General features: G+C 43.1%; 1 protein-coding gene and 1 long non-coding RNA gene across 6 annotated transcripts in view; one reads left to right on the top strand and one right to left on the bottom strand.

The window, feature by feature from the left end:
- Positions 1–18,143: 18,143 nt before the first annotated feature.
- LOC128151666 (uncharacterized) lies at positions 18,144–23,967 on the bottom strand. Its single transcript, XR_008238443.1, has 3 exons — positions 23,797–23,967; positions 21,652–21,741; positions 18,144–19,700 (listed from the first exon to the last, which is right to left on the bottom strand). It is a non-coding gene; the product is annotated as an uncharacterized LOC128151666 (long non-coding RNA).
- VSNL1 (visinin like 1) overlaps positions 23,372–26,985 on the top strand; it is a 100,621-nt gene continuing 97,007 nt past the window's right edge. The window contains exon 1 of one of the 5 annotated variants that reach the window (XM_052809182.1): positions 23,372–23,529. The gene's annotated coding sequence lies outside the window, so the exon portion shown is untranslated. Of the gene's footprint in view, positions 23,530–24,096; positions 24,215–24,513; positions 24,535–26,985 lie in introns of those variants that run through there. The other 4 variants (XM_052809185.1, XM_052809183.1, XM_052809186.1 and 1 more) reach the window with 4 other exon arrangements.

Raw genomic sequence — 26,985 nt, 5'->3', positions numbered from 1 at the left:
AAGAAGCTAATGTCTCTCTGTATGCATTGCATGTATTAATTCCGTATTCTCAGCAGAGTGTCCATACCAACAAAGAAAAAGCATCATGTAGGACGTACACTATGCTACTATCAGCTTCCATGTATATGCAAGCAACAGTCTTGGAGTGATTCAGTGATATATTAGTCCTTCAAAGCCAGACCTGGAATAAAACTGTCCTGAAAATCACAGGCTTCCTAAAAAGTTATTTAGTAAAAGTTTTCTAACTGCTCAGTAGCATTTCTTGAGATGCTATTATTTTTATATTTCCTCCCATTTTTGTACTCCATTTTTTATTTTCCTTTTTGTTTCTGCCAATATAAATGGTGACAACTCTTTCATGACCAACACACAGTAGCCTTCATAAAACGAGGAAGCTGTTCTGAAAAACATTTTTTTTTTTTCTCTTGTAGCCTCATCCAGAGCTAAATTGAAAGAAAAATACTGCTGTAAAACAAGGGGAACAATGTGTGTGAATATCCACTGGGGGAGATCCAGAAGGCATTGTACCTAACGCTAAGAGTAATAGGGAAGTGCAAGACAAAGTCCCTCTCTAACTCTTGGGAAAGGGAGAGCATCTGACACACATCATCTTCTCCCTGCACTGCTCTGTCACTGCTGCCTGACTGCCACGACAATGACTTGAATTCTTTGAGGATGGTTTGGTGCTCTGATTTCCACCAGTAATAAACTTTTCTGTTGCTTTCAAAGGGAGTTCTTTTACATCTTGGGGGGTATGAAAAGAACATGCTTCAGAGGCATTTAAGAACTTAAGCTATCCCTATTTAACTGTAGGGTGAATCATACCCCCCTATGACACCTTTATTTTGTCCGCTGCAATGAAGTCACTGCTTGACTGCCTCATGTCCTACGCATTTGGCAGCTGTCAGTTTCAATAAAAACTGCTGTTTATTGGACTTGATATTTTGGACACATTCTCTTCCTATCACCTGATAACACTGTTTAGTCATACCACTCTATACCTGTGACCGTATCATTCTCTATTATATTAACTCCCTGTACAATCCCAAAGGTGTTCCCATTTTCCAGCTGAAATACTTTGTTTGCAGCTTAATTCCAAAACAGAAGTAGCAAAAAAAGGCATTTTGTATACAGAACACTAAACACAGAGATACAAAGGATCTTCATCCAATTTTATCTGCCACTATCCATCTTCTTCATAAAGGGCAGTGAAAATAGTTCCGCCTGCCAGACAGTTCAAAACCTCTTTGTTGAAAGTCTGCAGTGCTGCTGAATTCAGGTCACACACATCCAAGGGCACTCAGAATGCAGTGTTCTTCTTTTCATGCTAGCAAGGCAATTAACTCAGTCCATATGATCCCTAAGACTGATTTACTTTTGCTCAAGGTACTGCATAGAACATACAGGCTTGTTCATAGAGCCACAAAAAAATTTAGGTTGGAAGGGACCTCTTGAGATCATCTGGACCACTCTGCTCAGAGCACAGCCAGCTTTCACGTTGCATCTAACTTCAGTCCTTGATCAGGCTGCTTGGGGCTTTTCTAGTCAAGCTCTGAATATCTCTAAGATATTGGAGATTGGAGAAATTGGAGATTTCCCGGTGCCTCTGGGGTGCTTGCTACGAAAAGCTAGTTATAGCACTAAATTTTAAGCAATCCATCTTCCCTTTTCCAGTGTTGCTGTCTTCTTTTAGTCTCTGCTTATCATGTACGGACTAACTAAACCATGTGTAATGCATGAGTAATACATATAGCGATTCACTTAGTCTTATAGTATCTATTTCTGATAAAAAGCCAGTTAAGAATAACAGATTACATTTAAATAAACAACTATTCTTCTTCAAACACATCATGAAGATACAAAATATCTACACTTCCTCCTTTCCTCCTGAATACTGTTCACAGCTAAGAAGTTATGTTTCAGAGTCACATAGTAAAGCTAAGTGTTAGCCATATCTGCTTATCAGCAGTTTTTTATGTCCTTGGAAATAAGCCTGGTTAACAACAAACACAGCACCCCTTCTGCCATTACTAACTGGGTGTATTATAGAAGTTGCAGGGCTTAGCTGCTCAGGCAGCTTCTCAGAGAAGTGGAGCCATTTAAGAGGTGATAAAGTATTGCAGAAACTCACAGGAAGTACAGTTTATGTTGGGAAGTCCACAGTGTAAAAGCTAAGTGTGAGCTGCACCCATATAACATTCTGCCAAAGCGTATAATGAAAGTGCAAAATATCCACGGGACAACTGAGAAGTTTCACAAGATAGTTTTCCCTATATCGACTGCATCTCAGTTCCTGTCTAAGAAAAAGGACAACTGAAATAGCTACTCTACTGCCTTAAGGCAATAAAAGCAGTGCAGATTACTGATTTTGGCTCCTGAACTTTCACACAGAGGTATTTGGCAAAGTGCATGATGTCTCATTTCATGATAGTTTGGGGATGTATCAGAGGCAGGAAAAAAATAAACTCTTCTAGTTCTCTTATCAGGGGAATTTTGAAGCCTTGTTCAGGCCCTTCCCATCAGGCTTCTTAAAATTACCCAGATTATAATGCCTTCTTCATTGGCAAGAACAGATGAAAATTAAGTGTGCAAGATGAAAGTGTCTTTTGAAGCAGAAAATCAAAAACTGAAGTGCACTTTTGCGTAGTGTGTATTTAGTCTATCTATGGCCATAAAACTTCATGTGAAAACAAACTGATGGGCTTGACAAAGCCTTTATTTGTTCTCTTTTTATTTCTGAAAAACCTGTGCTCAGAACTATGCTGTTGGATATACTCATAAATTACCTGGAAAACTATGTAAGACAGATCACAGTTACTGGAGGTACTCAAAGTTATAGTTGATTGCGAAGAATCCCAGAATCATCCTGCAATACAGAATGACTGCATAATAAAACTACAGAAAAATTTCATTATTGATAAATATGAGAGCTAATATGTAGAAGAATAATAACCCTAACTGTATATGTACATTTAATATGTATTTACTAGCTACTACTACTCAGAAAAAAAGATATGGGGGAATCTGCAGACAATCTCTGAAAACAGTAATTCAACATTCACCAGCAGTGAAAAAAAGGAGAAAAACTAAGAAATTATTCGGAAAACACTGCTGATATTATACTTCTGTAATCCACAGTATGTCCAAATCTTTAATAGTGAGTGGTACTCTGATCATCCCACCTGAAAAAAAAAGATATAATAGAACTGGAAAATGTAGAAAAGCAACAGTGATGATCAATGTGAAACAACTTTCATATGAGAAGAAAACAAATATACTGGGACTTTGAAGTGAAGAAACGGGATAATTAATGGGGAACAAAATGTGAGTCTATAAAGTCATTGGTAGTATAAAACAGGGAAAAAGAAAAGGACTATTCATAGAAACTTAAGAGTGGCCATATTGGGTCATACCCTCAGGTTGGTCCAGCCTAGCGTCCAATCTGACAGCAATGAGAAGCTCAGGCACATTGTAAAGAGAATAAGAATGGGATAAAAAATGTGCATCTCCTAGGAAGTCTCAGTCTGCAGCCATTTCTAGTTCGGTCACTGTCTACATATTCAGGATTTCCATGGATTTCTTTTCTGTATTCAGTTGATCTCATTCCAGTCTCCCTTCAATTCCACATAAAATTTTAGAACAAATTTGGAACAAAGAATTTCACAGCTTAACCTCAATAATTTTAAGAACAAGCCCTTTTTATTTATTTGAAATGAGTGCTCAGCTTTGATGCCTCCCTTTCTTGTGTTGAAAGACACAGTGAACACTCAATCCCTACATACCCCTGCCATGCTATTCATGTTTCTCAGACCTCTATCACATCCTGATCAGGCATCTATTTTCCAGATCGAAAAGAGTCTTATTTGGTTGATCCCACTACAAGAAGCAATTCCACACCTTTGATCTTCCTTCGTGCCCTTCTCTGAGCCTTTTTTAATTCTACCATATCCCCCATAAGATGAGGGTTCAGAAGTGCATATACTGGTCAAGTTGCAGGTGCTTCACATATTTATGCAGCAGCATATTAATATTCTTTGGGGGTTTTTTATTCATTTCCTAATCATTTTTAACATTCAGCTTGTTTTTTTGACAGCTGCTGATCACTGTCATTTTCACTGAACCATCTAATCATAACTTGAAGAGCTGGCTCCTCCGCAATAATGGTCATTTCAGAGCCCATCATTTTAAATGTGAAGCTAGGACTATTTTTTCCCCCCTCTGCAGCAGTTTACATTACTCCAAATTGAATTTCAACTGCCAATTTATTGCCCCATCTCACAAGGTCCTTCTACAGTTCTTCACATCTAGTTCTCATTTTTACTACTCTAAGTCAATCTCATCAGTAAACTTTTTCACCTTGCTATGCATTGCCTTTTCCAGATAGTTTTTGGGTGTGTCAAACAGGGTATAAGAAATTCCTTGCAGGACAAGAAATGGGATGTATCACTAAAATTACTGTTCCAGAAGCTTAGCACAAACAAAATATAGTACTTTTCATATATAATTAAATTCGGAACTCATGGTAGCATGTAGTGATGAGGCTCAAAGGTATAAGAGGTTTCAAAACTAATTAAGATAAAATTCAGGAAAGATACCTTCATAACCTATTAAGCACAATGCCTTGATTCTGAACTAAGATTCAGAAAATTGCAAAATGTTGATTGTCAGAAGCTAGAGGGTACTAAGTGAAGGATTATTTTATATTTGCATTGTTTCTTATGCACTTTCGCTAAGCATCAGCTACTCGCCAGTGTTGGAGACAATATACTGTACCACCTGTATACAGATCAGACATACACATCTGATCCAGTATGACCATTTTTACATTCTGTTATTAGATATGTATTTCAGATTGTTATTAATGCTTTAAAAATGTGCTGTGTTTTTACATTTTCAAGAAGATACTGTATTCTGAAATGTGCTACTAATGAAAAGTAATCAAGCCTAAATATTAATGAAATAATAAACATCTGGCCTTACAAACTCAATGCCCAGTATACAGGTTGAATATCCATCCCTCTTTAAATCTGTTAAAGATTTTTGAATGAGTTCTTCCTTTCCTTTTTGATTATTCCTGTTTAAACTACTTCCAAAAAATGTATCTGTCCAGTGATAAAAAAGAAGATATGCTGATCTTTCAGCAGACAGAACAGCATAATGGTATGTTTTTTTCTAATGAGACAAGGTTTTGACTTTGAGAGCAATTGACTGGAATTTGAAGAGCACATTACTCCATGGCAAATGTTTCAGAGGGTGCTTTCATTACACATTAACATCCCATAAGTTCTTCAAAATTAAAATGTCTTATTTGGACATCAGAAACTTCCCTGTAATGGGATCGCAGTTGAAGACATATTTCTTAGCAAAATATCCACTCCCAATTATCCATATATGCAGTCCATGACTAAAGCACTCCTCCAGACACATGTTCCTCTCTTCCTATATATCAGCCATAATAAATATTTTCTGAATTCTTTAATTTAGTGTGATTGTAACACATTTGCCAACCATGAAGCAAGATTTAAATATCAGGAAATTGAATGTATTGCTTACAATGTAAGGGAATTGCCACACTGTAATTGATAGATGTATTATTTTTCTTTTTCATTCTCCCCCACCATCCTGATCTAATAAATAGTATCAGTTGCAGGCATTAAATGTGGGCATAAAACACGTGCATTTAGTCAAGTGTCAAAATGCGGTTGTCGAGGCTTCACTTTTGGCAGGCACACAGAACTAGTAAGTAGCTGAAGTGTGTCACCAAGCATGTGGGCAACTTATGTGTTTCCTGTTAATTTTGTAGTTTCCAGATGTTGTGGCTGTTAACATAAATAATGTGGGTCCAAGCTGATTCCTGGTTTTCCAAACACTGGAAAAGATTAAGCTTCTGAACTACAGAAAAAGCTCTTCTCCTGGGTCTCAGTTGTCATCCCAAAATATAATTTACTATCATCATACCAACGTGAAAATATTTTTATAATTTATGGATCACATCTGTATGAGCCTTGTATTTTGGAAACTGAAATTCTTATGCCTCTTTGGTTCTAGGCTGCAAAACATCTAACAAAGAGGCACATCTAGGACACTGTCGTGGTTTAACCCCAGCCAGCAACTAAGCACCACGCAGCCGCTCACTCACTCCCCCTCCACCCAGTGGGATGGGGGAGAAAATCAGGAAAAGAAGCAAAACCCGTGGGTTGAGATAAGAACGATTTAATAGAACAGAAAAGAAGAAACTAATAATGATAATGATAACACTAATAAAATGACAACAGTAATAATGAAAGGATTGGAATGTACAAATGATGCGCAGTGCAATTGCTCACCACCCGCCGACCGACACCCAGCCAGTCCCCGAGCGGCGATTCCCCGCCCCCACTTCCCCGTTCCTATACTAGATGGGACGTCACATGGTATGGAATACCCCGTTGGCCAGTTTGGGTCAGGTGCGCTGGCTGTGTCCTGTGCCAACTTCTTGTGCCCCTCCAGCTTTCTCTCTGGCTGGGCATCAGAAGCTGAAAAATCCTTGACTTTAGTCTAAACACTACTGAGCAACAACTGAAAACATAAGTGTTACCAACATTCTTTGCATACTGAACTCAAAACATAGCACTGTACCAGCTACTAGGAAGACAATTAACTCTATCCCAGCTGAAACCAGGACAGACATCTAGATGAGGTGTATCTATAACATCAGAACAGCTCATAATGTGCTGATTTAATGTACTGGATCCTCACTTTTTATGACATAGTTTCTATAACAGCATTTAAAAACTGTCATTTCATGCATTTAATATGGAACCATTAGAAGCTGATTATGGCATATTGTGAATAAATTATCTACTATATTTAAAATGATGACTAAAAGATGAATGATATAAACAACGTTGACAAAGCTGAAACTCACTTAACGGAGAATCACGAAAGTGGGAATACTGTTGCTAGTATTTGAGGAAAATGTAGGGTAAAACGATGAAATACTCTAAATGGCTGATAATCAAAATTCAAATATTTTTCCCCATGGAAGCACAATTCACAATTATCCATTGAATTTGGAATATTCAATAATAACACTTAGACATCTTGTGCAGAATATGTGAGGTGAAACAAAGTGAATCTAAAATGTTTTATCCAAATTAATTTCAAACATAATAGATGGCACTTTCCTCTTAGTATCTTTTAAAGTTATCTTAGTCTGAAGAAGATTCTCTAATTATAACAACATGTATAAAATACTGTAAATCAAGATGCATATTTTAATTTATTAGCATGTAAAACTGCAAAGTCTAGGAAAAATCATAGAATCATAGAATGGTTTGGGTTGGAAGGGACCTTAAATATCATCTTGTTCCAACCACCCTGCCATGGGCAGGGACACCTTCTGCTAGACCAGGTTGCTCAAAGCCCCATCCAACCTGGCCTTGAACACTGCCAGGGATGGGGCAGCCACAGCTTCTCTGGGCAAACTGTTCCAGGGCCTCACCACCCTCACAGTGCAGAACTGCTTCCTAATAGCTAATCTAAATCTAAATTCCTTCTGTTTAAAACTGTTACCCCTCATCCTATCACTGTATTGCCTGTTAAAGAGTCCCTCCCCATCTTTCTTGTAGGCCCCCTTTAGGTACTGGAAGGCCACTATAAGGTCTCCCCGAAGCCTTCCAATCTCCAGGCTGAACAACCCCAGCTCTCTCAGCCTGTCTTCATAGGTGAGGTGCTTCAGCCACCTGATCGTCTTCGTGGCCCTCCTCTGGACCCGCTCCAACAGGCCCATGTCCTTCTTATGTTGGGGGCCCCAGAGCTGAACGCAGGACTGCAGGTGGGGTCTCACGAGAGCGGAGCAGATTGGGAGAATCACCTCCCTCAACCCGCTGGCCACGCTTCTTTTGATGCAGCCCAGGATACGGTTGGCTCTCTGGGCTGCAAACACACATTGCCAGGTCATGTTGAGCTTCTTGTCAACCAACGTTCCCACGTCCTTCTCCTCAGGGCTGCTCTCAATCCATTCTCTGCCCAGCCTGTATTTGTGCTTGGGATTGCCCCGACCCATGTGCAGGACCTTGCACTTGGCCTTGTTGAACTTCATGAGGTTGGCATGGGCCCACCTCTCAAGCCTGTCAAGGTCCCTCTGGATAGCATCCCCTCCCTCCAGCATGTCGACCGCACCACACAGCTTGGTGTTGTTGCCAAACTTGCTGAGGGTGCGCTCAACCCCACTGTCCACGTCATCGACAAAGGTGTTAAACAGCGCTGGTCCCAATACCGACCCCTGAGGAACGCCACTCGTCACTGGTCTCCACTCAGGCATCGAGCCGTTGACCGCAACTCTTTGAGTGCAACCATCCAGCCAATTCATCATCCACTGAGTGGTCCATCCATCAAATCCATGCGTCTCCAATTTAGAGACAAGGATGTCATGTGGGACAGTGTCAAATGCTTTGCACAAGTCCAGGTAGATGACGTCTGTTGCTCTCCCCTTATCCACCAACACTGTAACCCCGTTGTAGAAGGCCACCAAATTTGTCAGGCACGATTTGCCCTTAGTGAAGCCGTGTTGGCTGTCACCAATCACCTCCTTATTTTCCATGTGCCCTAGCATAGTTTCCAGGAGGATCTGCTCCATGATATTGCCAGGCACAGACGTGAGACTGACTGGCCTGTGGTTCCCCAGGTCTTCCTTTTTTCCCTTTTTAAAAATGGGGGTTATGTTTCAACTTTTCCAGTCAGTGGGAACTTCCCCAGACTGCCACGAATTCTCAAATACGATGCATAGTGGCTTAGCCGCTTCATCTGCCAGTTCCCTCAGGACCTGTGGATGCATCTCATCAGGTCCCATGGACTTGTGCACCTTCAGGTTCCTTAGATGGTCTCGAACTTGATCCTTTCCTACAGTGGGTGGTTCTTCATTCTCCCAGTCCTTGCCTTTGCCTTCTGCAACTTGGGCAGTGTGACTGGAGCACTTCATGGTGAAGACTGGGACAAAAAAGCTGTTGAGTACCTCAGCTTTCTCCATATCCTGGGTAACCAGGTCTCCCGTTTCCTTCCGGAGAGGGCCCACATTTTCCCTAGTCTTCCTTTTATCACCAGCGTACCTATAGGAACTTTTCTTGTTGCCCCTGATGTCCCTGGCCAGAGTTAATTCTATCAGGGCTTTGGCTTTCCTAACCTGATCACTGGCTGCTCAGACAACTTCTCTGTATTCCTTCCAGGCTACCTGCCCTTGCTTCCACCCTCTGTAGGCTTCCTTTTTGTGTTTGAGTTTGTCCAGGAGCTCCTTGTTCATCCACGCAGGCCTCCCGGTGTTTTTGCCTGCCTTCCTCTTTGCTGGGATGCATCACTCCTGAGCTTGGAGGAGGTGACCCTTGAATATTAACCAGCTTTCTTGGTCCTCTCTTTCCTCCAGGGCTGTATCCCACGGTACTCTACCAAGCAGACCCCTGAAGTGGCCAAAGTCTGCTCTCCTGGAGTTCTGGGTAGTGAGCTTGATGTGCGCCCTCCTCGCTGCCCTAAGGATCTTGCACTCCACCTTTTCATGGTCACTGCAGCCAAGGCTGCCCTTGAGCTTCACATTCCCCACCAGCCCCTCCTTGTTGGCGAGAACAAGGTCCAGCATAGCACCTCTCCTTGTTGGCTTCTCCATCACTTGGAGAAGGAAGTTGTCATCAACGCATTCCAGGAACCTCCTGGGTTGCTTATGCCCTGACGTGTTGTCCCTTCAACAGATATCAGGGTGGTTGAAGTCCCCCATGAGGACCAGGGCTTGTGAATGTGAGGCTGCTGCTATCTGTCTATAGAGGGCCTCACCCGCTCGGTCTGAATAACATGAATAAATGATTAAGGTGATACGTTAAAGAATGTGAGTGATGACAAAAAAATGTTATGTGACCATTAATATGAGCAATCCTCTACCTGTTAAAAATAAAGACAAAATAAATAAAATTAAGTAAAATGTATTTTTACTTTTAGGAAGGGAAGAGTGTAGAATGCCACTGTTAGGCACTGTTTAGGTTCTACAACATAAAAACAATACAGAATTCTTCCTTTTTATTTCTTTAAAGCTTCAACAATCAGACAACAGGTTATTATAATAACAATCACTGGCTTTTTCTCATTATCTTGAAAAAAGTAGCAGCCCTTTGTTCATACAGCTTCATGTATAAGATACTTTCTGACATATACCATGAAGTCACACTGTAGTTACAGTGTTAATTTATACACATGTATTTATTTACAAAATCTTCTTCTCCACAGACACAGAAAAACACTCAAAGAAAGAAAAAGTACCTAAAGCAGGCAAACAGGGATAAAACGTCTATTCATTGGCACTCAGTTCCGCCCATCCTGGTGAGTGAGCTGGATGGGAGTGTATCTTCCTGTGATCCCGGGCTTTGCTGACACTGCTGTAAATTGCAAAAGCATTGTATCTGTCTTCAGCAAGCCCCAGGAATCAGGCATAGCATACAGGCAGGTAGGCTATTCCTCTCCACTCTTTCACAGCGTGTAGTGATTTGATATATCTGAAGGTCAACACTATAAATGAGACATCCTAGCAACTGGTAAATGGTTTCCACACTGGCTGTTTGCTAAAACAATTGCTAGACTGTGTTGATTTAATAAGCAGTTTGCTTTTAAATTCAGCAATTATTCTTTCTAATCTATTTCATATATTCAGGTGTTGCTAGTTTGAAAGAGATATGGAATTTCAGTAATACTCATGGTATGAATAGAGATACGTTAATTATTTTGATCAAAATCTCCCTTTTAAATGTTTTTCACAGCCTTAGGAAAAAAAAAAAGAAATTATGGGTGGAGGAAAAAGAAATTGAACAAAGTCTATTGGGTCCATAAATGCAGGAAGAATTTAATGTTCTTTTTTCAAGAATAGAAATCAGAAAATTGTGTTCAATAAAGGCCTTGGGGGGCGTGGGGGGAAATTCTTTAAGAACATGGCGCTTTTTCTTCAAGTTCATGCGGAACAACTACAAAATTAGACAGCTTCCAGCTCCTGCTTGGCCCAATCTTAAACATGGTCAACTATCAACATATGACGCAAGAAAGACTGCAGGCATTTCTTTATTATGAAGTATCCATCTTGTAAACTGATCAGCCAGCATCATTCTCACATAAAAGATAAACTAGTTAAATATATATAGTTTTTATACTCATATTAAATTAGTATATTTATTATTGTATATCATAGTGATGTACATTTATACAATTTTATATAAAATGCATTCTTTAGACACAGGTATACATTAAAAATGACAGTTATGTAGGTCTTTACAAAACCCATACATTCAATCCCCACTTCAACTATGGATAGAAATTTAGAATAGGCTCAAGATGAGGAGAGAAAGCTGATTAAACATCTATGAAATAGCTCAGATGTCCTGTTAAACATCAACAAATTGGTAAAAGGGACCATTCCATAGCAAGGCTAAAAAAAATCACACTACCCATCTGCCTAAAAAGCAACTAAGAGGCAGGTAAGTAACAGCCTAAAAATTTTATAAACTAATTTTGTAAAGAAGACAATAAATCATTTAATACATGAGACTGGGCAGAAAATAATGTAGATTTAACATTTTGTGTGTGTATGTGTGTGTGTAGTTGCATATATACACACAAATTATGTATATATACTAACCCACATTTATACAACACAGACCATAAGATAAATTTCTCAAGAGAAACAGCAGAATCTTAGTTACACTACTGTTTGCATTAAATTAAATGGGACAAAACACTTATTAGTCTATCATTAGTTTGAAATGGCATCAGAGTGAAGGATCATGAATTACTAGATGTTTTGCAAAGACAAGGAATCTAGAACATGATATGATATTAAAACCTAAACCACTGATTTCTTAGGATATTGCACCTAAAAGGGATCATCCCAGTAATAAACAAATGAGGTCTAAACTCTGGGCCCTTTCACTGGGTAGCTAATTATCACCTCACTTCTGTAATTGAAAAGTTAAATGTCCAATGTGGGAGACTCTCACCTAGATGGTGATTCTTCTAAGTCTCTAAGACAGAAAAGATGTGTTGCCATGTGGTGGTATCTCCCCAGCTACAGAGGGAGTGTAAAATGATTTTCAGTAAAGGCAATTTCTTTATACTAAAGATTAAATTAAGTACAATATTATTGCCATTTAAACCACTGAAAGATCAAAATGCTGTAGGTCCAAGAGGTAAATCTGCAACTGATCGATTACCCATTTCTTACCAAACTTATCTAAAAGATAAGATTAAAACCAGAGTACCGATTAACAGATTACTGGACTCAAATGGTGGCACATGGACTGGCTCTCCCTGTGTTTTCTAAAATACATTATGTCTGCAGAAGAGGAAATATAATCTAAATTAATGCAAATTCAGCAGTGAAGCAACTGGGGCAGCAGTGTAGATCCCACAGATTCGAGCACTAGGACTGCCATTTTTACAATTAGTGATATTTCTTATCAGTCTGAAAACTACAGGGTGCTTTTCATGTAACCTAATTTAGGACATCTGCATCTGAGCTAACCACTCAAGGTTCCTTTTATAGACAGTGCAAAAAAATAGGCAGTTCTGGGCTGACATTAAATCTCAAGTATTTTAGATGTTTAGGAAGAGATAAACGATTAAAAATGCCTATTTGTTTCAACTGACTATGCTGGCAACACAGTGTGGCTAACTCAAATGTAGAGGGCTACTCCAATGTCTAAATTTGGTTAAGTATATCTTAGCCCATGTGTTTGCAATTAGATGTTAATCATTTGAGAAGTTAGTGAAGTATTGCTTCAGAAAAGGCCAGAGAGAAAATAATGCAACAAAAGACTGTGTAATGAACTGCACTCCAGAATGCAAGGTCATGAACTTTAAAAAAATTTGCATACAGGAAGCAGTTGGACCAGGGGGTAACTAAATCTGGACACAGGAATGCATTAGCATGATTATCCTATTCCTGCTGGAACCTAAGTAAGCTCATTCAGGATTAGGTGTCTCTATCTGGAATAGCATTATGAAGCACAGATATGTCTTTTGACCAACACTATTCTTTTATTGACTGTTAACCAATAGTCAAGCTGTCACTTTTCCACCAGGCAAGCTCAGCAGGATCACAGGGGGAAACATTATCTTCACTGAGACTGATGCTTGGAACAGACATTTAGGCTGAGCCGCCTGGGCTTCCTCTTGAGTTTCTAGATTGTGCATGCCCGCAGAGTTGCTGTACTTGGAAATGAGGAGAGCAGAACATGCTCTGAATTTATTAGTGGACAGCTCTTCAGAGCAAAAGGAATGAAGAACTGCATCCTTCCTCCATCTTGTCCCTTCCTAAGAAAACTAGTTAAGAGCACAGAAATTGTATGTTGTAATCAGCTGATGGAAAGCTCATGGTTAAGGTTCTGAAGAAATGTGAAGAAAGGATCTCTCTAACCAATATACATGACATAAACACATTCACATCCTACTATATGTGTACAGGCTATGATGAATCTTTGTCTAACAATGTATGCCGAAGTACAGTAAAACAAAGGGAACAGGTCTAAATAGGTTTGCTGTTTTCATACACCTACTCAGTTCTTCTGCAGTTATTTGGAAAATATTTATGCTTACAGATTTTTAACTGGGAGGATATTAGCTCTTTTTTCTTAGAACAGCCTCAGGGTAAATAATTTTCCTTATAAAATTATTTTTAAAATTACCCAAGGCAATGGATGACAAGTGTGTTATAGAGACATTTTTTAGCCACTAATCTGACATTTCTAATCTGGAGAGACAAATTATTGCTCAAAAACTCAGGACTGATGGGTCCAAGGACCCTGAAGATGCACAAGTCCATGGGACCTGATGAGATGCATCCACAGGTCCTGAGGGAACTGGCAGATGAAGCGGCTAAGCCACTATGCATCATATTTGAGAATTCGTGGCAGTCTGGGGAAGTTCCCACTGACTGGAAAAGTTGAAACATAACCCCCATTTTTAAAAAGGGAAAAAAAGAAGACCTGGGGAACCACAGGCCAGTCAGTCTCACGTCTGTGCCTGGCAATATCATGGACCAGATCCTCCTGGAAACTATGCTAGGGCACATGGAAAATAAGGAGGTGATTGGTGACAGCCAACACGGCTTCACTAAGGGCAAATCGTGCCTGACAAATTTGGTGGCCTTCTACAACGGGGTTACAGTGTTGGTGGATAAGGGGAGAGCAACAGACGTCATCTACCTGGACTTGTGCAAAGCATTTGACACTGTCCCACATGACATCCTTGTCTCTAAATTGGAGACGCATGGATTTGACGGATGGACCACTCAGTGGATGATGAATTGGCTGGATGGTTGCACTCAAAGAGTTGCGGTCAACGGCTCGATGCCTGAGTGGAGACCAGCGACGAGTGGCGTTCCTCAGGGGTCGGTATTGGGACCAGCGCTGTTTAACACCTTTGTCGATGACGTGGACAGTGGGGTTGAGCGCACCCTCAGCAAGTTTGGCAACAACACCAAGCTGTGTGGTGCGGTCGACATGCTGGAGGGAGGGGATGCTATCCAGAGGGACCTTGACAGGCTTGAGAGGTGGGCCCATGCCAACCTCATGAAGTTCAACAAGGCCAAGTGCAAGGTCCTGCACATGGGTCGGGGCAATCCCAAGCACAAATACAGGCTGGGCAGAGAATGGATTGAGAGCAGCCCTGAGGAGAAGGACGTGGGAACGTTGGTTGACAAGAAGCTCAACATGACCTGGCAATGTGTGTTTGCAGCCCAGAGAGCCAACCGTATCCTGGGCTGCATCAAAAGAAGCGTGGCCAGCGGGTTGAGGGAGGTGATTCTCCCAATCTGCTCCGCTCTCGTGAGACCCCACCTGCAGTCCTGCGTTCAGCTCTGGGGCCCCCAACATAAGAAGGACATGGGCCTGTTGGAGCGGGTCCAGAGGAGGGCCACGAAGACGATCAGGTGGCTGAAGCACCTCACCTATGAAGACAGGCTGAGAGAGCTGGGGTTGTTCAGCCTGGAGATTGGAAGGCTTCGGGGAGACCTTATAGTGGCCTTCCAGTACCTAAAGGGGGCCTACAAGAAAGCCAGACAGGGACTTTTTACAAAGGCATGTAGTGATAGGACAAGGGGTAATGGCTTTAAACTGAAAAAGGATAGATTTAGATTAGTGTCCTGGGTTCGGCTGGGATAGAGTTAATTTTCACAGGAAGCTGGGGGGGGCACAGCCAGGACAGCTGACCCGAACTGGCCAAGGTGATATGCCATACCATGTGACGTCATGCTCAATATACAACCAGGGAACGGGCTGGGGTCCTGGTGGTATCACAGCAGGGGAAGTGGCAAAGTGTCAGGTCCCGGGTGGTGAGTAATTGCGTTGTGCATCACTCGTTTTGTATATTCTTTTATTCATACTATTGTTATTATTGTAATTTCTCTCCTTGTGTTGTCCCAGTGAACTGTCATTATCTCAGCCCACGAGGTTCTACCTTTTTTTTTTCTCCTTTCTCATTCCCTTCCCCATCCCACCAGAGCGGGCAGGGAGGAGGAGGGAGGAGTGAGCGCCCTCGTGCTGGCTGGGCTGAAACTGCAACAATTAGATGTAAGGAAGAAGTTCTTCACTGTGAGGGTGGTGAAGCACTGGAACAGGTTGCCCAGAGAGGTTGTGGATGCCCCATCCCTGGCAGTGTCCAAGGCCAGGCTGGATGGGGCTTTGAGCAACCTGGTCTAGTGGAAGGTGTCCCCGCCCGTGTTCTTTAAGGTCCCTTCCAACACAAACCATTCTATCATTCTATGATTACATGAAGTAAAATATACTCAGCATTTCCGTAGACCTTGTTAAACCTGATGAAAAGATATTATAAATAATGGTAAGTTAAAATATCTAGTCTAAGGTCTCTATTACTTTCTGGGTTTATTAAAACTCATCCAACTCAATATTGCTTTCCTTTCTTTGCTGTTCGTGCTGTGGTACAGTGTTATATTACAATACACTACTTAGAAGCAGCCTGCAATCATATAATAATGAGCTAGGGGCAATCTTTTTTTTGCAGTGAGTTGATTTTAAATTAATTTCAACTTACTCCATGATTTTTGGTTCACCTCCCAAATTACAAATACTGATGGCCTCATTATTTAATGAAACAGCACCTGGGAATGACTTAAAGTATGCTGACCAGTAATTTAGACATCACGCAGAAGATACTTATGGGTACAAAAATCATGATCAGTAAAGAAACTGAAAAATGGAGGAAGATTAATTGTACAGTGTACAGTACTGTATAACATGAAATAAACTACCAAATTGTTAAAAATAAATAAAAATCCATGTTAAAATGAAAAAAGATTTTATGCACATAGCAAACATTTCTTATTGCTATGTTATACCTAATTTGGATAAGCTAACAAGTGTATGGAATAATGCATGAATATTTTTCATTAATCATACATAGGTATCTCAGGCAACCACAGAATGATAAACATAGCTAGAAAAGTTGATAATGCTTATTTGAGACAAGTTTTGCAAAGTATCTACTGCATTTGAAGTGTTCTGGCTTGCTACAGAATCATTTGTTTATGACAGCCACACCAGACTGTTCCCCCTTTTGCTTAGTTTACTTTTCTATCAGTGCTAAACAAATCACAAGAGCAAGTAAAAATATTAAAATTCTCTTTCCTTACATAAGATAGTAAGCCACATTTGAACTGTAAAATACCATTTGTATGCAGCTACCCCCTCTTATTTTTTGGCACAACCCTCCTCTGGGAGCAACCAGCCATTCTGGAAAAGGGCTTCTGCCCCAGGTTAACGGGTTATTCAATGCAGCAGAGATTCCAGGGATGAAGGAGCAAACAGCGATGCAGGACAGTCAGACAGGCATCTGAGAGGGAAGACAGAATGGATGGAATTTTAACAGTAAGGGTTAACCACAGGGCTTCAGAAGGGAGGAGGAGTTATTCAGGAAGGCTCAGGGAAGCAGAAACACTTCACAACAGTATCTGAAGTAGGGCTAAACCACCTAGGATGGTTCTCACAGATAAAGGGTTTTCAAGCTCTTAAGAGTTTTAGAAGGCAGGTTCTGAACACCACCCCTCTTCATCTTCCCCAACAAATATAATAATCCATCAGTACATGCATACCCCAGGTGCTCCCTGAGGTCTGACTTTGGGGGAAGGCCCTTGAATTCTGCAGCAAGCACACACGCTGATGCGATATGCTACAGGCATATTTACAAGCTTAAAAAGTGGTTGTTTTCTTTCTCCTTTTTATCAGATAGAAAAGAATGAAAATCAGTACAGTTAGCTCAGTATTAATATTTCTTATATTTTTATAATATGTATTTTGATAAATAATTATAGATTTGTATTTTCAAAGTTACTTCAAATTAATATGCTGATACCGCACAGCTTGTTTTCAGTGTGGCACTACATTTTTCACCACTGAATGTGAAAAACGGGTTCTGTATTAATGGTATGGGTGAATATTTTTTTCACATATCTGAAGCATAGTTAACTGTGGAACTCATTGCAATAGGAAGTTACAGAAACCACAGATATAGATTACTTAAAAATGATAAATTCATGACTAAGCAGCTCATCAGCGCCTGTTAAGTATCCTGATCCAAATGTATGCTCCAGCTCTGCAGGTTCCTAAACTTGAAACTACTAGAAGGGGAGGTGTTCTCGTGAAAGAAACAATGTGTAACTGCTTTGCTTTTGATAAGCTTTTCTTAAGCTGACATCTCTGATACCAGGTACCAGACTAGATGCTGTGCAATGTATTTTGGGGAGAGAAGCAGCAGCATGATTTTGACAAATAGAGATGTTGGCAATTAGAAAGGTATGTGTAGAGGACTGGCACTTATTTTAGGGGTTAATAGATACAGAAAAAGACGACTTAGTATTACAGATGGAAGGATTTCATTGCAAACGGAATTATGAAATAATTTTTCAGTGTTTTGTTTAACATCTCTTTTCTTTGATGAGCACTTCTGTCTGTTGGTTTTGAACATATTTTATGTCCAGTAGCCTACTTTCTGAGATGTATCTCCACTCTTAGCAGTACATCCTGCTTTTGCGATTATAGTCCAAGAGTGCTGATTCACTGCTGTTTTCTCAAACTAAATTATATTTAAAAGTATTACTTCTGAAATAAAGACTATTATGAGAAGTAGTGTCTCACAGTGCAGTTTAATTATAAAAAGATACCTACCTACATGTCCACAAGATTTGAGTACATTTTGTCCATAAGCAAGTAAACAGTCCTGCTGCAACCTTTATTCTCCTTCTACCCTACCCGCCATTTTTTAGTAGAAACTACATTCATATCACAGCACAGAAGTGTATTATTAATCATACAGAACTGTACAACAAACATTGGTAATAAAAATAAAAACAAAAATGCAAGCAAACAGACTAAGATAATCTGGGGTCCAAAAAAAGGTTAGGTAGCATCTTGCTTGTTTTGATGTGTGTTGGTACAACGAAGTATTTCATTATTAATAAATCTGCTAACCTATCTGTAATTTGTGGACTTTTCCTTTATTTTTATTTCCTTTATTATTTACTATTATTTCTACAGCTGCCTTCCAATTTTTTACATGTCACTATTGCAATATTTTAGCTAAGGACAATCACTCGTGGATCAAATAAGCAAACAAAGCCCTCTTGGAACAGCTCAAGACTGCATGATCATTTTGACTTCACAGGAATTATTTTGTATATGTAAGAGTTCTGCCTTGAGCTAAATGGCAGAGGAAAGCATGATGCCATGTTTAGGACATTCGCAGAAAATGAAATGCTTCTAAGTTTTGTCATTCCTATCCTTCTAAACACCCATTATTTACCTGAAGCTTATATTTCTTAGGTCCAGAACATCAACTTTTTACTTCCACTTGAGCAAACGCCTCACTTAAGAACAACAACTGGAACAGCTTCTGTGGTAAACAGCCTACTGGAGTGGAACCTGGGCTCGTGCCATTTAGCTTTAGACACTTCATTTAGGTGCCTAAACATAAATACATTTTTTCTTGACTCTTGGTATCCAGGCTCCCGGTCTGAATCACCTTGTCAGGGCTTCTCTTCATTTTCATTGACACCAGAGGCAATGCAAGGAAATAGGCAAAAAATTTAGCTATCAAATTTAGGTATCTAAAGTTAGGCATTGCATGTACTCCCCAGTTGTGACTGTATTATACAACATCAGAGATTATGTTACATAAATGGTATTTCCTTTACATTTCATTCCGTGAGCCTGAGAAATTGAAGACCAATAAATAATCTCATTAATAAAAAGACTGAGTTATAAATTATTTGGTTTAACACATACAAAAGTGATCTGCATACATAACATCATTACATTTCATAAAGAAGAAAAATTGGATTTATTAGTAAAGTACATTTTATCTATATTCTTAGGGGCATTATTTAAAAATGAATGAGAGATGAATGTGAAAGATAATACATATACATAAAAATGTAATTTTAATATAACTATATATAGCACATTAAAGAAGCAAGACAATCTACTGTCATTTTGAAACTGATAATCTGTCACACTTGTTGTTTGCTGTTGAGTATCAAGAATCTCACCCTTTTCCAACTGCAGCTTGTTGCAGCAGCTTCATTTAATCATAGAGCCTTGAAGCAGTTCCCTTCTGCCAATCCTTGCAGCCGCATTGCTGCTTTCAGTTCCCCACATAACAGACAAGTATATTTCAGCGTGCAGAAACTGCATGAAGGGAACACAGAAAGGAGAAGGGAAGTCATTCCTTCAAAAGGCCTGGCAGAACATAAAGTATATAGCTACAGATGTAGATACAGACTCAAATTCCTTCTCATTATATTCTGCTGTTGATTCTTGTAAAATATATACACAAATATTTTCTTAGCAAGTATTGAGCATAAAAGGGAGAGGGGAAAATGCAATCCCTGAAATGTTATTCTCCAATTAAATTGGTGTCTGTAAAACAGGAGGTCATGCTAAAAAAAAAAAAAAAAAAAATCTCATTACCAGTAAGCCACCTGCTGAGATAGTGACTCCACTCAGAGACTACTGTGTCTTTTAATACTGAATTCTCTACTCTGGAGCAAAGAAGGGAGAGAAAAAAAGGAGAGGAAGATCCTCGATTTCATTAGATTTTGAATTTCCCTCTGCAGATGCCTATCTATCTCCCTTGACAAGATCAGAGGCTTCAGGCCTCACCTGCCTTCTTTCAAAGGCATAAGCAAAACCTAAAGGATACCCATGTAAGCCATGGCGGACTGCAAAAGGAGCATGTACCTACATTTTTGTGCTACTCATTCATAAGCTAAGAATTCTTATATTTACACTGTTCATTCTGATGCTAAAACAAAACCCATACACTAAATAGAAAACTTTGGGTCACATCCTGGCTTTGCTTAAATTGCTGTAGCTCCATTATGAGCAATCTGTTCTTTAGCTTCAAAAACCACTTAAAGTTGCTAAATGGCAACAAGTAGTTTCATTTTCAAAATCCAAAGAACTGTATAGGAAGAAAGGAAAAATCCTACAATTATCTATATGATAAACAAGTGCAGTGGATCTAATTCTCCACAGTCTAAAATACAATATTATCAATTACTTAGATGAAAAATTAATGTTAAGTGGCTGAAAATGCCAACGGTCTGAACTGGTAAACTTTTACACCAAGCTTACAAAAGCATTTAGCAATTGCATACGGTGTAGGACAGCACAGTGTAAGACTTGTCATCATAGCACAGTTGTTGATAATGTCATTACCTTTTTAATGATAACTCCATGCACGGTTTAATAGGCAACATTTATTAAATTGTTGATTTACAGCAAAATGAAGCTCCTTCATGGGCATTTTGGACTAAGCAGTAATACTACAAATGGGGAGGTTTTATATGTATATTTACTTTTCAAATGGGATTTTGTATTGTATTGTTAATGTGATGCAGTACATGAAAAAAAAGCCAAAGTTTTCTAGAATAATACCTTAGCATGCTTCTTTTTGTGAATGAGCATCATGTTTTCAAATGCATTCGAAAACACAGCCTAAGTAACCTGATTTTACAGAGAGTTATCTAAATGTAGACAGGGAAGCTCGGACATGAAAACACACTGCATAGTATCTTCTGCTTAATCCACACTTTTTTTGTAGCAGATGGGAATTCTGCCACTGAATTCAATGAAAAAAAATTATGACGTATGAAAAAACCTATTTAAATGTGCTTTAGCCACAAAGTTTTAAAATTCAACCTGTAATTTTCTGAGGGCAAGCAAACGCTCAGCACCTTTTTGAAAAGGATGACGCCTAATGATATTGAAAGGCATGTCATCTATATGTGCCAGTCACCCAGCAGACAACCCTAAGCTAGCTTTCAACCAGCTGACTGAGATACTGTTACCTCGGTAGTAGTTGTGAAAGAACAAAACAGCAGCAAAACCCAGCTAAGACACCAAGTAAATACCTGGTCTTATAGGCAACACAGAGCTCTGCGCCCCCATGGCTACCCTGCTGCCCCTAGAGGAGATACCAAGACGAGATGAAGGCATGCAGTAACTGCAATATGGACACAATCGAAATAGGTCACACAGAATTAATGTTGCACTGTGATGGTAAAAGACAAAAAGAACTGAACAAGAACTGAACAAGAGACAGAAAATACGAGGGAACAATGTGGTTAAAACTTACCAAGCAGATGCCACAGCACTCTAACGTTCATTATGCTAAAGATGATTATTAATGATCTGGCAGGCCAAGCAAGCAATGAGGTAGCAAAATCTGAAGATGACAGAAAATAATTTAAATCAATCAGAACAAATGAAACAGGAATTTCAGAGATACTTAGTGAAGTGAATCACCCCCTAACTGTTTGTTTGTGCTAAGTCTGGAATCAACCTAAATTTTTAGCATTTTCAGGCTGCATTTTTGCATGTATAGAAAATCAAAATAGGAACTGAGGAAGAGGAATGCACTGGGAAATGCCTAAAAACCCATAAAATCTTAAAATTATTGTCTTACGCACAAAAAGTAATTCTGGGTGTAAAATTGGTGATTTTTGCTTATCACACAAAGAAAACCTAGGAATTCAATTGTCTACATTAGCAAACTGAAAATACTGTAGCTTCCCGTGTATTTGTACAATACCGAACACATCACTTTGTGTTATAATTGAATTCTTTGGGCATTTCAACAATAAACTAAGAATTACTACTGTCTATCATGTATTATACAATCTTCACATTTTCATTTTCTTCTAAAATAATGAGTGGCAAGACAGAAATGGGCATGGCTTGATTTGGTAGTCTTTTTTATACATGTCATTATTTTGCCCTCATGGGCATGGCTTGATTTAGATACTTTTTTTTGTATAAGTCATTATTTTGCCCTCCTTTCACTTCCTCACCGTATCCGTCTGCTTTCTCTAGTGTTACGCTTAGGACATGCTAAAATACGCTTAATTTATGGACTGTAAACAGTCAGTGACAGAACTTGCCACGCATGAAAGTCAACATGTATCTATGTCTTTGCCTTAGAAGAGGCCTACCAATTAGTTACACGCTGTGCGGTGTCTAAAGAGCCCTGATCTTTACTCCTACCAGAAGAGCAACTACTGCGACAACAGTGACAACAGCGAGGGAAGGGCAGCATCAGTTGGATTTTATGTCGAAGGGCAAGATCAGTTGAATTTCACATCAAAGGGCTGAACAACGTTACACAAGTTGGACGACCCCACATTAACTTGCACGCTACTGTACGAAGCGCGTGGAAAAGAGCCACCAGTGAAAGCACAGCTTACAAGGCAAGATGATGCCTCCAGGCACGCATGATGGCTACAGGTGGCTCCGCGCGTGGGATACCAGTGCCATCAACCCACGAGCAGCCGGCACGGCACGGTGGTGCCTCCGCACGCGTGGCGGTTACGGACGGCTCCACGCGCTGGATAAAAAAGCCGCCAGCTGAAGCGCAGCCCACAAGGCAAGGCCACGCGTGACGGCGGGGGACGACGCCGGCCGCCGGCAGCGCCCGGGCACGCTGCGGGCGGGAGTGACAGCGAGGCCACCTCGCTGAGGCGGCTGAGGCGGCCGCGGCGGCAGCCCCGGCCCCCCGCAGGGTGGGTCCTGCCCCCTCTCCCCGCGCTCCCCACGGGTTCCCGGCCCCTCGCCCCGTTCCGCCCGCCCCCGGGGCTTCCCCTCTTCCCTCCCGCCCTTTCGCCCTCCCTCTCCGCCAAGGCGACGCCTCGACCCGCCGCGCCCGCGCTCCCTCTCCCTCACGCCCGCGGCGGCGGCGGCGGCGGCGGGCGGGCGGCCGCGCGCATGCTCGGGGCGCGGGGGCGGCGCGTGCGCGGGGCGTGCGCGGGGCGGCGGTCTGCAGTGCGGGGCGGGCGGGCGGCGCGCGGGGCGGAGCGGGGGCGCGCGCGGCGGCGGCGGCGCGGAGCGAGCTGCGGCGCGAGCGGCGGGCGAGCGGGTGGGCGCGCACCGAGCCGCCGTCCCTCCGGCCCCAGCACCCCGGCGGGACCCCGCGGCCCAGCGCCCTCCTCCGCAGCGCGGACAGCTCTCGGCGCCCTCTGTAAGTGCGCCCCGGGTGCCGCCGGCGGCGGCGGCGGGGATAAGCCGGCGGAGCTCCGGGCTCGGCAGCCGCCCGCCCGCCCGCCCCGCCGGGCGAGGTGCGGGCGGAAACCTTTGCCAGGCTGCCCGCCGGGCGGCGGGGTCGGGGTCGGGGTCTGGCCCGCGCGGGGCTTTTCCTCCCGGGGAGGGCGGCGGGGGCTGAGGCGGGGGCTGCCGGGGACGGTGCGGTCAGCGCGGTCGCTCCTCGGCGCTCGGGGATCGTCCTCACCGGGAAAGTTGACGTGCGCGGTTGGTCTTGGCGGCTCGGTGTGCGGGAGTTGTTTCGCGGGCGAGATGGAGGGAAAGTGTGTCCGCAGCGGTTTGCCGTGAACTGTTGCGAGGTTAAGAGACCGAATCCCGCATCCATCCGGATACCAGCGCCGACAACATCAAAAGGAGGCGTTGATCTGCCGCTTAACAGTTTGCGCTTAGGAAATGTTTTGGTGAAAGTGGAAGTCTTTGCCGTTCTTGCTTGTTTGAAAAGAGAGAGGGAAAAGGTCGTTATTTTTTTCCAGTAGGGGGGAAAAAAAAAAAAAAAGCGTGCGAAACCGAAGAGCAGGAGCAGTCCTCACAAGGTCATCACACCCACTGGGAAGGCAGAAGTGCTCCCGATCCTTGCGATCGCCGCATTCATACTCTTACTGCCCGTAAGAGATTTTTTCTTTCCCCCCTTTATTATTTTATTTTATTTAACCTGGGAGGTGTTTGCAGGGTAAGCCTTGGGTTGCATTTGCAAGTGGGTGCGCTCGCCTCGCCCCTCCGGGGAGGTGCGGGGTGGAGGTGCCGCGCTCCTGCTATTTACTTGGGCATCAGTCGGAGTGAAAATGGAGGTGGGAGGAGATAACAAAAGCTGGTGTGCGATCCGAGTCATTTCCCACACGAAGGCGTGAGAAGCGGGAGGAGGAGGGAAAGGAGGCGACGGGAGAGAGAATTTAATTCCCAGAGATCAAAACAAAAGGAGGAGCAGGTTGAGGCACATCGCGAGCAGCCGTGGGGGAAAGCGAGGCGTTTTCCGCGCTGACCCGAGCGGAGAGGGGTGCGGGGGCTCTGCGCGGCCGCGGAAGGAGCGCGGACGGGGGGGGGGGGCGGGCGGCAGCCTGGCCGGCCCAACTTTGCGCGCAAGCCCCGCTCGAAAGCGAGTTGTCTGCCCCGGGGGGTGCGCGGTGTGCGCGGGGGGGGGCCTGCCTGCTGGTGCCCCGGGGGGGGCTTCTTCTCCCTCCTCTTCCCTACTACCTCCCCCGGGGAAGGGATCTTTAGTCCCCGCCGGGAAGGGCCGGATCCCGGTAGCGCGGTGCCGGGGGAGCGCGCCGGGCACGGCGCTGCGGCGGGGACGCTTCCCCGGGACACCGGGGCTCTGCGCCGGGCGGAGCGGGGCGGGCTTCCCGCCGCCGGCGCCGGCGGGGGTTGCTGGAAGGGCCCCCCCCCCCCCCCCCCCAGCGCCGCCTTCCCTCCCGCACAGCCCACTCCCGCGGGCACCGCGAGTCCAAGGCGTCCTCCTCCCCTCCGGGGGTGTCCCCAGCCTCCCCAGAGTCCCCCCAACGGGGAACACTCCGCACCCCCCGCAGCCGGGCGGTCCCCTCCTTGCACGAAGCCACCCGCAAGGTGCGTCCCCCCAACTCCCTCGGCATCCTGTCCTCAACCCCACGAGCCTTTCCTCAGCTGGGGTGTGTTGTTCCCCCCCCGACCCCCCCCGGCGCTCCCCTGCCTTGTCCCAGCCCGGGTTGGCTGCTCCGGCCTCCGACGTGGGGAGAAGCGGTCGGAGATTTGGGGGGGGGAGCTTGATCTTATGCAACCGCAGACCCTCCCTCCCCGTCCGTGGAGGGCTCGGGGGCTTTTGGGAGGTGGGACGGGGCTCTCCGCCTTCCTAGGGCGGGGAGGGGGACCCCGATCCCGACCCCGATCCCGATCCCGGCCGTGCGGAGCCCTCGGGGCAGCCGGAGCGCCCGCCCGCTGCGGAGGTACCGCCGCGGGGGGGGGAGCCGCGCTCCCAAATCCCGCATCGCCCGAAACAGCGCAGCAAGGCCGGGGGAGGGGGGCGGCGATCACCTACACCGCCAGGCTTTTCGGCTGACAAAGAAAGCGTGCAGATAACAGCGTAATTAAAAAACCTGCCCTTTTCATTAAAACTGAAATGTGATTACTTGCACGCCAGAGCCTCGGCCAATTAGCGAAAGGCCAAATGTATGAATAAATTCCATGTTCTTGTACAGAAGATGTTAATGTAACAGATGTGTTCAAGAGATACAGGTACTTCTCCCAACAATTCTGCTGGCAAAATATTTTCAGCAATATTTTGTAGTGAGCGTGTCTGTGGATAGGCATTCTCTTCCTTCGTATATTAGAAAGTTCAGCTCTCAGAGGTACTGCCACCTCTTTATGAAGAAGAAAAAGATGCACATATTTACTAAGCGGAATATGGTAAGGAACAGATTCCTTACATTCAGAGAAAAATAAGTACATGAGGAAGCTCAATCTGTGTAAAATAGCTATTCACTGGCCCTTTCAGAATACATTCTTACCAGTAGTTTGTTTCTATGACACGTTTTCAGACTCAGTTTTCACTACCCTTTAACTTGACAGAATGCTTTTTTTTTTTTTTTTTTTTTAAAGAACACAGTTCATTTAAGAGCATTGGTTTACTTGAAAGGTTTTCCAGTACAGTGTTAGAACAGCACTATCCGTTTCAGGTTTGTGGACTGTGATCAATTTTAATTAAAACTTTAATTACATTTTGCTTCTCCATTCAAATAAAGCATAAAGTGGTCTGGGCTCATGCTGCTGTCAAGGAAAAATAAGGAAATGTATTCTTAATCTTCATTATTTTAATTAAGGGCTGAATCCTTATCTTGTTGGGCTCAAAAGGAGTTTAGCCACAAACTTTTCTGACATAGAACTGCAATATTTAATCAGTTTTCTAGGTTGCCCTGTTTGCTTGCCCCAGACAAATGCATACCCGTACGTAGAATTACACCGCCGATTTTTCAACATGCCTCGTGTTCTGGAACGTCCAGCTATTGACAGCACATGAGCTGTGTCGTCGCGCGACATCTGCTTCAGACTATCACAGCATTACGTAATCTCACAACCGCAGAGCAAATGCCAGAGGTGTCCCCACTGCTGTCAGTCCTGTTGTACAGTTCCCCATGTGCACTCCCCTGATGTAATATACCACAAGAGTCATAACTGATATCACACCATGGTACCCACCAGAAGAAGAATTATGCTCTGGTCAGAATGGTAAGGCAAAGCCTAACTGGGATGTGATGGGGTAGGACAGGGCAGAGCAGAGCAGAACAGAAGGCTGCTGGTTCAGCTTGCAGAAATCAGACTGGCTGCGCAGGATGGAAGCGATGCAATGAAGCTGGCTTTGGTGCTGTTCGGAAAAGGCACCACACGTGTCCCAGGGTGTGACATCCTG

The sequence above is a fragment of the Harpia harpyja genome, chromosome 15 (genome assembly GCF_026419915.1).
Source record: "Harpia harpyja isolate bHarHar1 chromosome 15, bHarHar1 primary haplotype, whole genome shotgun sequence".
NCBI lineage: Eukaryota > Metazoa > Chordata > Aves > Accipitriformes > Accipitridae > Harpia > Harpia harpyja.
The sequence above is the reverse complement of the archived record's forward strand: the minus strand, read 5'-3'. Positions and strand labels throughout refer to the sequence as shown.